We start from the raw sequence: 13,507 nt of genomic DNA, 5'->3' as shown, positions 1-13,507 counted from the left end.
TCTGAAGCCCTGAGCATTGTGAAGATTTAAGATTTAAAATCAAAATATAGAAATATAATTCTGTTTTAAATTTCCTCCTTTTTAGTTGAAACTGTTCTATTAAGCACATTACAATGGTGTCTTATTTGTTTTGTGGGGAAAACTGAATTTCATTTTACTGTTCAAAGTAATGATGACTATTACTGCTTGGCCTCCCTGCAACTAAAATGTTTTGGGGTTTTGTTTTGTTTTGTTTTTTGTCTTCAACTTTTGGCTGAAGAAAAATTCCCTACTACCCAAAGCTCTCTGTTTTTCTTTTAGGAATTCTTCCTAGGAAGAGAATTTAATTTGTCAGTTGATTAAAATGAAGAACACTTTGATAGAGTCTCTTTCCTTTTTTTTTACACTATAGTTTTTATAAATGATCTCCAATTTTCCTTCTCAAAACATTTCATCTTTTAGTATTCATCGGCTTTGAAAGGGTAGAAGGTTTCAGAGTTGTTGCCTGTAATAGAAAGGAACGTTCTTTCCATCTCTTCTTTGCAGTCTTGTTTCGCAGCTGCAGGTTTGAGCTGAAGAGAACAGTGTAAAATAAAAGAAAATAGAGGAGCACTGTTCCTTGAACCAATAAGGACCCTTCCCCCAGAACTGTTAACTAGTAAGTTTTTGTTTGGTTCAAAATACTAGCGACCTTTGTTTCTTCTGCTCTCTCATATATTGCTTTCCTCAGATTCTAGGCTTGAACCATTTTGTTTTAGAGCAAGAAAGGAATTCTATCTACCTCTCTGATATGAAACTGGATTCCAAACATGTGAGTACCCTTCACTAAGTGTTCCGTCCCAGGCATTTACTTAGCTGGTATTTTCTGCTGCCTTCAGATCTCCAATGCATCTGTGAATTTATTATGATAATGAGCAGTTAGCTGGTCACTCCATCTGTTCAATTCATCTGTCTCTTCCCTGTTTTTCTCTCAGATTTAAATAAATATCTTTACACACATCAGCTACAACCTTTACATTTTTTACTGTTTGTCCATCTGTCCCTCACTACGTCATGAACTGTAAAAGGACAAGAATTTCTTGTCAATCTTATTTAACTCTGTGTCTTCAATGCATAACTATGATATAATAAACTGTGAAAGACCTTATTTTTCAGCTTTAAAACTGATTTCCAACTCATTTAAAACTCATTTCCCCTCTTGATAAACATAAAATTCCTCTATTCTAGTATACCCTCCATGAGAATCACCAAGAAGTAAGTGAAAAAATATGTGTCTTCACCAAACAAGAACATTAACTTTCTGTATTTTGTATACTTGATTGCTTTAGTTTTCCAAATGTAAAATTAGATTATAACATTGCCTGTTGTTGAAAACACCTTTTTGTATATCATATGGCCTCCTACCAGGAGTATGCCCATTATGGTGTTGCTCTTCCCCACCTTCCTCCCACCCCTCCTCCCCCCACCTCATACACATCCACCGTTTTACTGTTTCATAGTACCCAAGTGTCCCAGGAGATTGTTTGGCAAAGTACTCTACCCAGAGAAAGTAATGCCAAGTTTTATTGGATTACTTCAACTCTTAGCTCCGGTATACGGGCCAGAAGTTGTCTTACTTAGGCAGTTATCTCCTTGTTTACTAATAATAAAAGCAGTGCTTAGATAGCCTGTGTAGGAAGGGCCACTTGGGACCCACCATCCACCATGAAAAAACCAGATAGGTGGACTGTGAACTCAAAAGGCAACACCCTGCTTGTAAAATGACAGATTCTTGCTTTGGAAGAGGTATTTTCCCTATGTTATTGCTGTGCTTTACACCCGATACGAAACACTATTTCTAGATGTTTGGGGTTTTCTTTTTTCTCATAACACATATTGTGTCCTAATGAAAACAGTTCTCCATCAAGGTTCCATTGTGGGGGGGAAATTCACGTACAGTAATCAAACTGTCTAGAAGGAAATCTAAACAGTGCTCTGTTTCTTTTGATGATCTAATACTTCCATGTTTTTAAAAGAAAATATCTGACTCAAAAGTTTGCAAAACTTTTACTTCAAAAAAATCACAGACAGAGATGGAAGATTTATGTTTGTTTCTAATTCTGGCCTCTTCCCCCCACTTCTGGTTGTTTTGAGAATAGTTTCTCTAGACCAAGGACCATAAGAGACTGTAAAATTCTATAAAGCAAACCTACGTACCGCTTGACACCAAGCACAATCTTAGTCACACAGTAAAGGTGCTCAAGAAATATTTGTTGGTGAAATATAAACTCTACAAGCACTTGCATTAAATGAGGCTGGATTATGTCCTTTGTGACCCCAAAAAACACTATACAATATTTAACTTCACAAAAGCTGCAAGTAGTATATTGCTAGGAGAGCCCACCATTTATCACTAAACAGGTTATGAGTCTACAGTTGAAATACATGCAGGCCACAGCTTATAGATTTTATTCCTAGTTTTTTTTTTTTCAGTTACTTTGAACTGAGAAATTAGTTCTACCTTCAAGTCAAGAATCTAACCACTTCTCACCACCTCCACTACTGCCACTGTGATCTAAGCCACCATCATCTTTCAGATGGATTATTGCAGTAGATTTCCAAATGAACTCCTTGTTCTGCCCTTGACCCTCTCTACTCTTCATTCTGTTCTCAAAACAGCAGCCAGAGTGGTCCTATAAAAATGTTAGATAGCGTGTCTTATTTACTCAAAACCTCTAGTGGCTTCTCATCTCAGAGTAAGAAGCCAAAGTCCTTACTGTGACTTACAAAGCCCTATACACTGCCCTATGAGAGCCCTTATCAGCTCTCAGACCTCATCTACTGTTTTTGCCCCTATTTCTGTCCAGCCACATTTGCCTCCTTCGGGCACATTCAGTATCCTCCTTTGCACTGGGTGTTCGCCCCGCCCTGGCCGCTCTATCCTCACAGACATGCATCGCTCTCTCCTGCATCTCCTTCAGGCCTCAGGGAAGTCTTTCCTGGCCTCTATTTAAAATTCCAAACACGGGGCGCCTGGGTGGCTCAGTCGTTAAGCGTCTGCCTTCGGCTCAGGTCATGATCCCGGGGTCCTGCGATCAAGCCCCACATCGGGCTCCCTGCTCCACGGGAAGCCTGCTTCTCCCTCTCCCACTCCCCCTGCTTGTGTTCCCTCTCTCGCTGTGTCTCTCTCCGTAAAATAAATAAATTAAAATAAAATAAAATAAAATTCCAGACACCCTCTTCCCTTGAACTCTTCCTGTCCCTTTTACTGGCTCTGTTTTTTTCTTAGTACTCATCACTATGTGACATTATTCATTTTACTTGTTTTTAATCTTGATTTTTGTCTATCTGTTCCAGTGTCCTGTGAGCTGTGTGAGGGCAGGGATTTTGTCCTGTTTGATCACTACTTGTATCCCAGTACACAGGAAGTGCCTAGAATGTTAGAGAATAAATATTTGTTGCGTGAATGAATCCATTTCTTTATTGTTTAATTCCTACAGTACCGGGACTCCTGGGTGGCTCAAGTCAGTTAAGCGTCTGCCTTCGGCTCAGGTCATGATCCCAGGGTCCTGGGATCAAGTCCTGCATCGGGCTCCCTGCTGAGCAAGGAGCCTGCTTCTCCTTCTGCCTGGCGCTCCCCCGTTTGTGCCCCTGCCCCCTCTCTCTCTCTGACAAATAAATAAAATCTTTTTTAAAAATTAAAAAAAATAATTCCTACACTACCCTACCAAAATTTTTAAAAATTAATAATAGGAGCAGCTGGGTGGCTCAGTTGATTAAGCGTCCAACTCTTGATTTTGGCTCGGGTCAATCTCAGGGTCTTGAGATCCAGCTCCACACTCAACCACGGAGTCTGCTGAAGGTTCTCCCTCTCCCTCTGCTCACACTCTTTCTCTAAAAAAAATAAATCTTAAAAATGTATATATATAAATTAATAATATTTATACTTACACGAGCCTAGGCTCTGCATTTTAGGAATAGAGAGCCATATTTTCTGCACACTCCCACCTAACCCCCAGCTAGACACATACCTCATTATGCCCTTTTCTTGAAGTAACCCTAAGCTTTATATGTATATTCCAGTTATCTCCCCCATACTAACTACCCCACCCAAAAAAGTATTTAATTATCTTTTTCCTTCTCATCTACCATATCAAAACCTACAGTGAAAGAGTTCTTAACTGAATTTCACTTAACTGAACCCCAGTTAACTGCCTAATGGGATTAGCCAGTGTTCTTACTCCCTCTGTAAAACATATTGATTAATGCCTACAGCCTGCTGACTGCTCGTAGCTTAATGTTCACAGCTAGTAGACTATTCTCTAGTAAGTCTTTGTGCTTTCACCTACTCTGGTTAAATTGCATGCATATCAAAATCAGTTGTATTTATTCTTAAGCATGTTTATAACAGGACTATCTTATTATAAATTGTATAATTATAACATATTAAATATATAATATTTATGGTTATTTTTAATTAATAAACTTTATATTTTATAGCAGTTTTAGGTTCATAACAAAATCAATCAGAAAGTACAAAGAATTCCCACATATTCCCTGTCCTCACATATGCCACAATCTCCTCCACTGTCTACATCTCCAACCAACATCATACATTTGTTACAGTCAGTGAGCTTAATTGACATAAGCATCACCCAAAACCCTAGTTTCCATCAGGGTTCACTCTTGGTGTTGTACCTTCTATGGGATTTGACAAATGTATGATATGTATCCACAATTGTAGTAGTGTGCAGAGTAGTTTCACTACCCTAAAAATCCTTTGTTTTCTGTCTGTTCACCCCTGCCTCCCCTCTAATCCTGGCAGTCACTCATGTTTTTACTGTTTCCATATTTTGCCTAATCTGGATGTCATATGGATGGAATCATATAGTATGTAGCCTTTTCAGATTGACATCTTTCACGCAGTAATATTCATTTAAGTTTACTCCATGTCTTTTCATGGCATGATAACTCATTTATTTTTAGCACTGAATAACAGTCCATTATCGGGATGTACTACAGTTTGTTTATCCACTCACCAACTGAAAGACATAGTTGCGTCCAAATTTTGATGTTATGAATAAAGCTGCCGTAGACATTCATGTGCAGGTTTTTAGCAGACGTAAGTTTTCAGTTCCTTTGGGTAAATACCAAGGAACTCAATTGTTGGTAAGAATATAGTTTTTAAGAAACTACCAAACTGTCTTCCATAGTGGCTATATCATTTTTGCATTCATTCCCACCAGCAGTGAATAGAGTTGTTCTAAATCCACATCGGCATTTGGTGTTATCAGTGTTATGGATTTTAACCATTTTAATAGCTATGTATTGGTATCTCGTTGTTTTATTTTTTTTTTAAGATTTTATTTATTTTTTGACAGAGACACAGTGAGAGAGGAAACACAAGCAGGGGGAGTGGGAGAAGGAGAAGCAGGCTTCCCACTGAGCAGGGAGCCCGATGTAGGGCTTGATCCTAGGACCCTGGGATCATGACCTGAGCCGAAGGCAGACACTTAACAACTAAGCCACCCAGGCGCCCCTCATTGTTGTTTTAATTTTCAATTCCTTAATGACAGGTGATATTGAACATCTTTTCATATGGATACTTGCCATCTGTATATCTTCTTTGGTGAGGAGTCTGTTCAAGTCTTTTGCCCATTTTTTAAATGAGTTCTTTATTTCTTACTGTTAAGATTGAAGAGTTCTTTGTATTTTTTTTTTTTTAAAGATTTTATTTATTCATGAGAGACAGAGAGAGAGACAGAGGCAGAGGGAGAAGCAGGCTCCCCGCGGAGCAGGGAGCCCGATGCGGGACTCGATCCCAGGACCCTGGGATCATGACCTGAGCCGAAGGCAGACGCTTAATGGCTGAGCCACCCAGGCTCTTTGTATTTTTTTGATAACATTTTTTGTCAGATGTGGCTTCTGCAAATACTTTCTCAAAATCTGTGGCTTGTCTGCTTGTCTCCTCATTCTCTTGACATTGTCTTTTTCAGAAGAACAGTTTTTCATTATAATGAAGTCCAGTTTATCAGTTCTTTCTTTCATGGATCGTGCCTTTGTTGTTCTATCTGTCATACCCAAGGTCATCTGGATTTTCTCCTATGTTATCCTATACGAATTTTGTAGTTCTGCACTTTACATTTAGGTCTCTGATCCATTTTTTAAAAAGATTGTATTTATTTATTTGACAGAGAGAGAGAGCATAAGCAGGGGGAGTGGCAGGCAGAGGGAGAGGGAGAAGCAGGCTCTCCACTAAGCAGAGAGCCCGGGACCCTGGGATCATGACCTGAGCTGAAGGCAGACGTTTAACCAACTGAGCCACCCAGGCGCCCCTCTGATCCATTTTCAGTTAATTTTCGTGAAGGGTTTAAGGTCTGTGTCTAGATTCTTTTTTTTTCTTTCTTTCTTTTCTTTCTTTCTTTTTTTTTTTTTTTGGCATGTCTGGTTTTTCCAGCACCATTTGTTAAGAGACAATCTTTGCTTCATTGTATTGCCTTTGCTCCTTTGTCAGAGATGGGTTGAATGTATTTATATGGGTTTATTTCTGGGCTCTCTATTCTTTCTATTCCAGTGATCTTTTACCAGTACCACGCTATCTTGATTATTGTAACTTAATAGAAAATCTTTAAGTTAGGAGATGTTGGTCTCACAACTTTGTTCTCCTTCAGTATTGAGTTGGCTATTCTGGGTCTTTTGCCTCTCCGTATAAACTTTAGAATCAGCTTTTTTATATCCATGAAATAACTTGCTGGGATTTTTATTAGAATTGAGTTGAATCCATAGATCAAGCTGGGAAGAACTGGCATCTTGACAGTATTGAGTCTTCCTGTTCATTAACTTAGACTATTTCTCCACTTATTTATTACTTCTTTGATTTCTTTCATCAGGGTTATAGTTTTTCTCATATAGGACTTACAGATATTTTGTTAGACTCATACCTAAGTATTTCATTTTGGGGGATGCTGATATAAATGGTAGTGTGTTTTTAATTTGAAATCCCACTTGTTCATTGCTGGTATACAGCAAAGCAGTTAACTTTTTTTCAAGATTTTATTTATTCATTTGAGACAGAGAGATACAGAGAGAGAGCATGAGCAGGGGAAGAGGCAGAGGGAGAAGGAGAAGCAGACTCCCCACTGAGCCAGGAGCCCGATGTGGGACTCGATCCCAGGACCTGGAGATCACGACCTGGGCCGAAGGCAGACGCTTAACCATCTGAACCACCCAGGTGCCCCGCAGTTAACTTTTTAAAAAATATTTTATTTATTTATTGAGAGAGAACATGCACGAGCTGGGGGAGAGGCAGAAGGAGAGGGAAAGAGCACACTCTGAGCTAAGCGTGGATCCAACATGGGGCTCGATCTCACAGCACTATGATCATGACCTGAGCCAAAACCAAGAGTCAGATGCTTAACCAGTTGAGCCACCCAGGCACCCCGGAAAGTAGGTAACTTTTACATATTAACCTTGTATCCTGCAACCTTTCTATACCTGCTTATTAGATTCAGGAGTTTTTGTCAATTTGTTCAGATTTTCTACATAGACAGCCATGTCATCTGTAAACAGAGTTATTTCTTCCTTCCCAATCTATATACTTTTTATTTCCTTTTCATGTCTTAATTACATTAGCTAAGACTTCCACTATGATGTTGGAAAGCTTTTGGGGTGGGGGGTGGACATCTTTGCCTTATCCCTGATCTTAGAGGAGAAGCTTCGAGTTTCTCACCATGAATATGATGTTAGCTCTAGGTTTCTTGTAGATGTTCTTTATCAAGATGAAGGAGTTCTCTTCTATTCCTAGTTTGCTGAGAATTTTTAGCATGAATGGGTGTTGGATTTTATCAAATGCTTTTTCTGTATCTGATCATGTGGTGGTTCTTCTTTATCCTTTTGATGTGATGGACTGCATTAATTTTTGAATGTTGAACCAGCGTTACATACCCGGGATAAATCTCACTTGGTCATGGTGTATAATTCTTTTTATACGTAGTTTGCTTCAATTTGCTAATATTCTGTTGAGGACTTTTACCTCTATGTTCATGAGAAATATTGGTCTATATTTTTTTGTGTTTGATGTCTTTGGTTATTAGGATAATGCTGGCCTCACAGAATGAATTAGGAAGTATTCCCTCTGCTTCTGTTCTCTGAAAGAGTTTGTAGGGGATTAGTATAGTTTCTAACTTAAATGTTTGGTAGAATTCTCCAGTAAAACCATCTGGGTCTGGTGCTTTCTAGTTTGGAAGGTTATTCATTACTGATTCAATTTATTTATTAGATATAGACCTATTCAGATAATCTATTTCTTACTTTGTGAGTTTGAGCCGATTGTATCTTTCAAAGAATGGGTCCATTTCATCTTGGTTATCAAATTTGTGGGCATAAAGTTGTCCACCACATTCCTTTATTATCCTTCTAATGTCCGTGAGATCTGTAGTAGTGTCCCCTTTTCATTTCTGACATTGGTAATTTGTGTCTTTTTTATTCTTAGCCTGGCCAGAGACTTAACAATGTTATTGATCTTTTCAAAGAACCACCTTTTGGTTTTGTAGATTTTCTTGATTGATTTCCCATTTTCAATTTTACTGATTTCTGCTCTAATTTTTATTATATCTTATTTCCTGCTTACTTTGGAATTAATATGCTCTTCTTTTTCCAGTCTCCTAAAGTGGAAGCTTAGATTATTGATTTTAGATCTTTCTTCTTTTCTAGTATATGCATTCAGTGCTGTAAATTTACTTCTAAGCACTGCTTTTGCTGCATCCCACAAATTTTCACAAGTTCTATTTTCATTTTCTTTTAATTCAAAATATTTTTAAATTTCTCTTTATTTCTTCTTTGACTCATGTGTTACTTATAAGTGTGTTGTTTAATTTCCAAGTATTTTAGGATTTTCCAGCCTTCTTTCTGTTACTAATTTCTGGGTTTATTTCATTGTGGTCTGAAAGTAGACATTATATGATTTCTAGTCTTTTAAATTAAGGTATGTTTTATGGCCCAGAATTTGGTCTATCTTGGTGAATGTGCCATGTTGAGAAAAATGTGTAATCTACCATTGTTAGATTAAGTAGTCCTACAGATAACAATTATATCCAGTTGATTGGTGGTACTTTTGAGTTCAACTATGACCTTACTGATTTTCTATCTTCTTGAAATGTCTATTTCTGTTAGAGGGGTGTTAAAGTCTCCAACTATAATTGTGGATTCATCTGTTTCTCCTTACACTTCTATCAGTTTTTGCTTCACATGTTTGACCCTCTGTAGTTAGACATATAAACATTAAAAATTATTATGTCTTCCTTGAGTATTGCCCCCTGGCATTATGTAATGCCCCTCCTTATTCCTGATGACTTTCTTTGCTCTGAAGTCTGCTCTGTCTGAAATTAATATAGCTACTCTTGCTTTCTTTTAATTGATGTAGTATCATTTCCCATTCCTTCACTTTTAATGTATATGTGTCTTTATATTTAAAGTGGGTTCTTTATAGACAACGTATAGCTGAAACTTGTGTTTCAGTCACTCTTTCATTCTGACCATCATTGTCTTTTAATTGGTGTATTTAGAACATTTACATGTAAGGTGATAATTGATATAGTTGGATTAATATTTATCATCTTTGTTACTGGTTTCTATTTGTTGCCATTGTTCTTTGTTCCTTTTTTTTTTTTTTTTTTTGTCTTCTACACTTTTTCTGCCTTTGGTGGTTTTAATTGAGCATTTTATATGATTCCATTTTCTCTCTCTTCTTACCATATCAATTCGCTTTCTATTTTTACTTTTTTAAGTTGTTGCCCTAGAGTTTGCAATATGCATTTAAAACTACTCCAAGACCACTTTCAAATAACACTGCTACGTTCATGGGTAGTTCAAGTACCATATAATAGCAAAATACTCCTAATTCTTTTCTCCCATCCCTTGTATCATTACTGTCATTTATTTTACATAAGAGTGTGTGTGTGTGTGTGTAAGCATGCATAATCAAATACACTGTTGGTATTATTACTTTAAACAAGCTGTTATCTGTTAGATCAATTAAGAATAAGAAAAATAAACATTTTTATTTTGCCCTCAATTATTCATTCTCCAGTGGTCTTCCTTTCCTTATGTGGGTCCAAGTTACTGACCGGTATTGTTTTTTTCTCCTTTCTTAAGAATTTTTTTGTTTGTTTGTTTCACTTTCAAGTACTACTTTCAAGGCAGTCTACTGGAAACAAATTCCTTCAATTTTTCTTTGTCTGTGAAAGTCTTTATTTCTCCCTCACTTTTGTAATATGATATCACAGGGTACAGAAATCTAGGCTGTTGGGTTTTTTTTTTCTCTCAACGCTTCAAATATTTCATCCCCTCTCTTGATTACATACTTTCTAAGGAGAGATTAGATATAATTCTTATCTTTGCTCCTGTAGGTTAGATATTTTTAGGGGATTGGCTTCTTTCTTACCCTTCTCCCCCCTCAGGAGATGTGAATGGATCAATTTTATCTTAATTCCAGTGTTTATTTTAACATACAGTGCTATATTAGTTTCAGGTGTACAATGTAGTGACCCAACCTTCCATACATTACTCAGTGCTCATCAAGACAAGTGCACTCCTAATCCCCTTCAACTATTTCATCCATCCCCCCACTACCTCCCGTCAAACAAACCCTCAGTTTGTTCTCTATAGTTAAGAGTCTGTCTCTTGGTTTGCCTCTCTCTCTCTCCTTTCCTTTGCTTGTTTGCTTTGTTTCTTAAATTCCACATGAATGAAATCATATATTTGTCTTTCTCTGACTGGCTTATTTTGCTTAGCATTATACTGTCCTGTTCCATCCATGTCGTTGCAAATGGCAAGATTTCATTCTTTTTATACCTGAATAATACTCCATTGTATATATATATATATACCACATCTTCTTTATCCATTCACCTATTGATGGACACTAGGCTACTTCCATAGTTTGGCTATTGTCAATAATGCTGCAGTAAACATAGGGGTGCATATATCCCTTCAAATTACTGTTTTCACATTCTTTGGGTTAATACTCAGTAGTGTGATTATTGGATCACAGGGTAGTTCTATTTTTAACATTTAGAGGAAAGTCCATATTGTTTTCCACAGTGGCTGCACCAGTTTGCATTCCCACCAACGGTGCACAAGTGTTCTTTTTCTCCACATCCTCACCAACACTTGTTTCTTGAATTTTGTATTTTAGCCATTCTGATTGATGTCAGGTGATATCTCATTGTGGTTTTGATTTACATTTCACTGATGATGATGTTGAGCAAATTTTTATATGTCTGTTGGCCATCTGGATGTCTTTGGAGAAAGGTCTGTTCATGTCTTCTGCTCATGTTTCAATTAGATTATTTGGGGCTTTTGGTGTTGAGTTATATTAGATCTTTATATATTTTGGATACTAACCCTTTGTCAGATATGTCATTTGCAAATATCTTCTCCCATTGAATAGGTTGTCTTTTAGTTTTGTTGATTGTTTTCTTCACTGTGCAGAAGGTTTTTATTTTGATGTAGTCCCAATAGTTTATTTTAGCTTTTGTTTCCCTTCAGGAGACATATCTAGAAGGATGTTACTATAACCAATGTCAGGAAAATTACTGCCTGTTGTTTTCTCTTCTAGGATTTTTATGCTTTCAGGTCACATATTTAGGTCCTTAACCCATTTTGGAGTTTATTTTTGTGTATGGTGTAAGAAAGTGGTCCAGTTTCATTGCTTTGCATGTAGTTGTCCAGTTTTCCCAAGACCATTTGTTGAAAAGACTCTTTTTCCCATTGCATATTCTTGCCTCTTTGTAGAAGATTAATTGACCATAGAATTGTGGGTTTATTTCTGGGCTTTCTATTCTGTTCCATTGATCCATGTGCCTGTTTTTGTGCCAGTACCATACTGTTTTGATAACAATAGCTTTGTAATATAACTTCAAGTCTGGAATTGTGATACCTCCAGTTTTGTTTTTGTTTTTCAAGATTGCTTTGGCTATTTGGGGTCTTTTGTGATTCCATACAAATTTTAGCATTGTTTGTTCTAGTTCTGTGAAGAATGCTGGTGGTATTTTGATAGGGATTGCATTATATGTGTAGATTGCTTTGGATAGTATAGACATTTTAACAATATTTGTTCTTCCAATCATGAGCATGGAATGTCTTTCCATTTCTTTGTATCAACCTCAATTTCTTTCATCACTGTTTTATACTTTTCAGAGTATAGGCCTTTCACCTCTTTGCTTAAGTGTATTCCTATGTATCTTATTATTTTGGGTACAGTTGTAAATGGGATTGTTTTTCTTGATTTCTCTTCTGCTGCTTCATTATTAGTGTATATAAATGCAACAGACTTCCATATATTGATTTTGTATCCTGTGACTTCATTGAATTCATTTGTCAGTTCTAGTATTTTTGTTGTTGTTGGAGTCTTTAGCATTTTCTATATATATATTATCATATCATCTGCAAATTGTAAATGTTTTACTTCTTCCTCACCAATTTGGATGACTTTTATTTCTTTCTCTTGTCTGATTGCTGTGGCCAGGACTTCCAGCACAGTGTTGAATAAAAGTGGTGAAAGTGGACATCCTTTTCTTGTTCCCAACCTTAGGAGAAAAGCTCTGTTTTTCCCAATTGAGTAAGATGTTAGGTGTGGATTTTTCATATAAGGCCTTTATTACATTGAGGTATATTCCCTGTAAACCTGCTATGTTGAGAGTTTGTATCATAAGTGGATATTGTACTTTATCAAATGCTTTTTCTGCATCTATTGAAATGATCATATGTTTTTTATCCTTTCTCTTGTTTTTCCTTAAGATTTTATTTTTAAGTAATCTCTACATCCAATGTGGGGCTCAAACTCACAATCCCAAGATCAAGAGTTACATGCTCTACCAACTGAGCCAGGCCAGGTGCTCCTATCCTTTCTCTTATTGATGCAATGTATCACATTGATTGATTTGTGAAAATTGAACCACTCTTACATCCTGGAAATAAATCCCACTTGATTGTGGTGAATGATTTTTTTTTTAAGATTTTATTTATTTATTTGACAGAGAGAGACAGTGAGAGAGGGAACACAAGCAGGGGGAGTGGGAGAGGGAGAAGCAGGCTTCCCGCTGAGCAGGGAGCCCGATGCGGGGCTCGATCCCAGGACCCCAGGATCATGACCTGAGCCGAAGGCAGATGCTTAATGACTGAGCCACCCAGGCGCCCCAGTGGTGAATGATTTAACATATTGTTGGATTCAGTTTGCTAGTATTTTGTTCAGGATTTCTGCATCTGTGTTCATCAGAGATACTGGCCTCTAGTTTTCCTTTTTTGTGGTGTCTTTATCCGATTTTGGTATCAGGGTAATGCTTGCCTCACAGAATGAATTTGGAAGTTTTCCTTCCTCTTCTGTTTTTTGGAAAAGTTTGAGAAGAGTAGGTATTAACTTTTCTTTAAATGTTTGATAGAATTCCCCTATGAAACTGTCTGGTCCTGGACTTTTGTTTGTTGGGAGGTTTTTTATTACTGATTCAATTTCATTCCTGATAATCAGTCTGTTTAAATTTTCTATTCCTGC

At 37.1% G+C, this 13,507-nt stretch overlaps 1 protein-coding gene across 5 annotated transcripts in view; it reads left to right on the top strand.

The window, feature by feature from the left end:
* HMG20A (high mobility group 20A) overlaps positions 1-13,507 on the top strand; it is a 95,006-nt gene that overhangs the window by 30,138 nt on the left and 51,361 nt on the right. The window contains exon 2 of one of the 5 annotated variants that reach the window (XM_081829636.1): positions 710-790. The exons of the other annotated variants lie outside the window; for them this stretch is intronic. The gene's annotated coding sequence lies outside the window, so the exon portion shown is untranslated. The remainder of the gene's footprint in view (positions 1-709; positions 791-13,507) is intronic. 5 annotated transcript variants of the gene reach the window in all.

Source organism: Leptonychotes weddellii, chromosome 9 (assembly GCF_054177405.1).
Source record: "Leptonychotes weddellii isolate Sample4059 chromosome 9, ASM5417740v2, whole genome shotgun sequence".
Classification (NCBI taxonomy): domain Eukaryota; kingdom Metazoa; phylum Chordata; class Mammalia; order Carnivora; family Phocidae; genus Leptonychotes; species Leptonychotes weddellii.
This window is presented reverse-complemented; position numbering and strand designations above follow the sequence as displayed.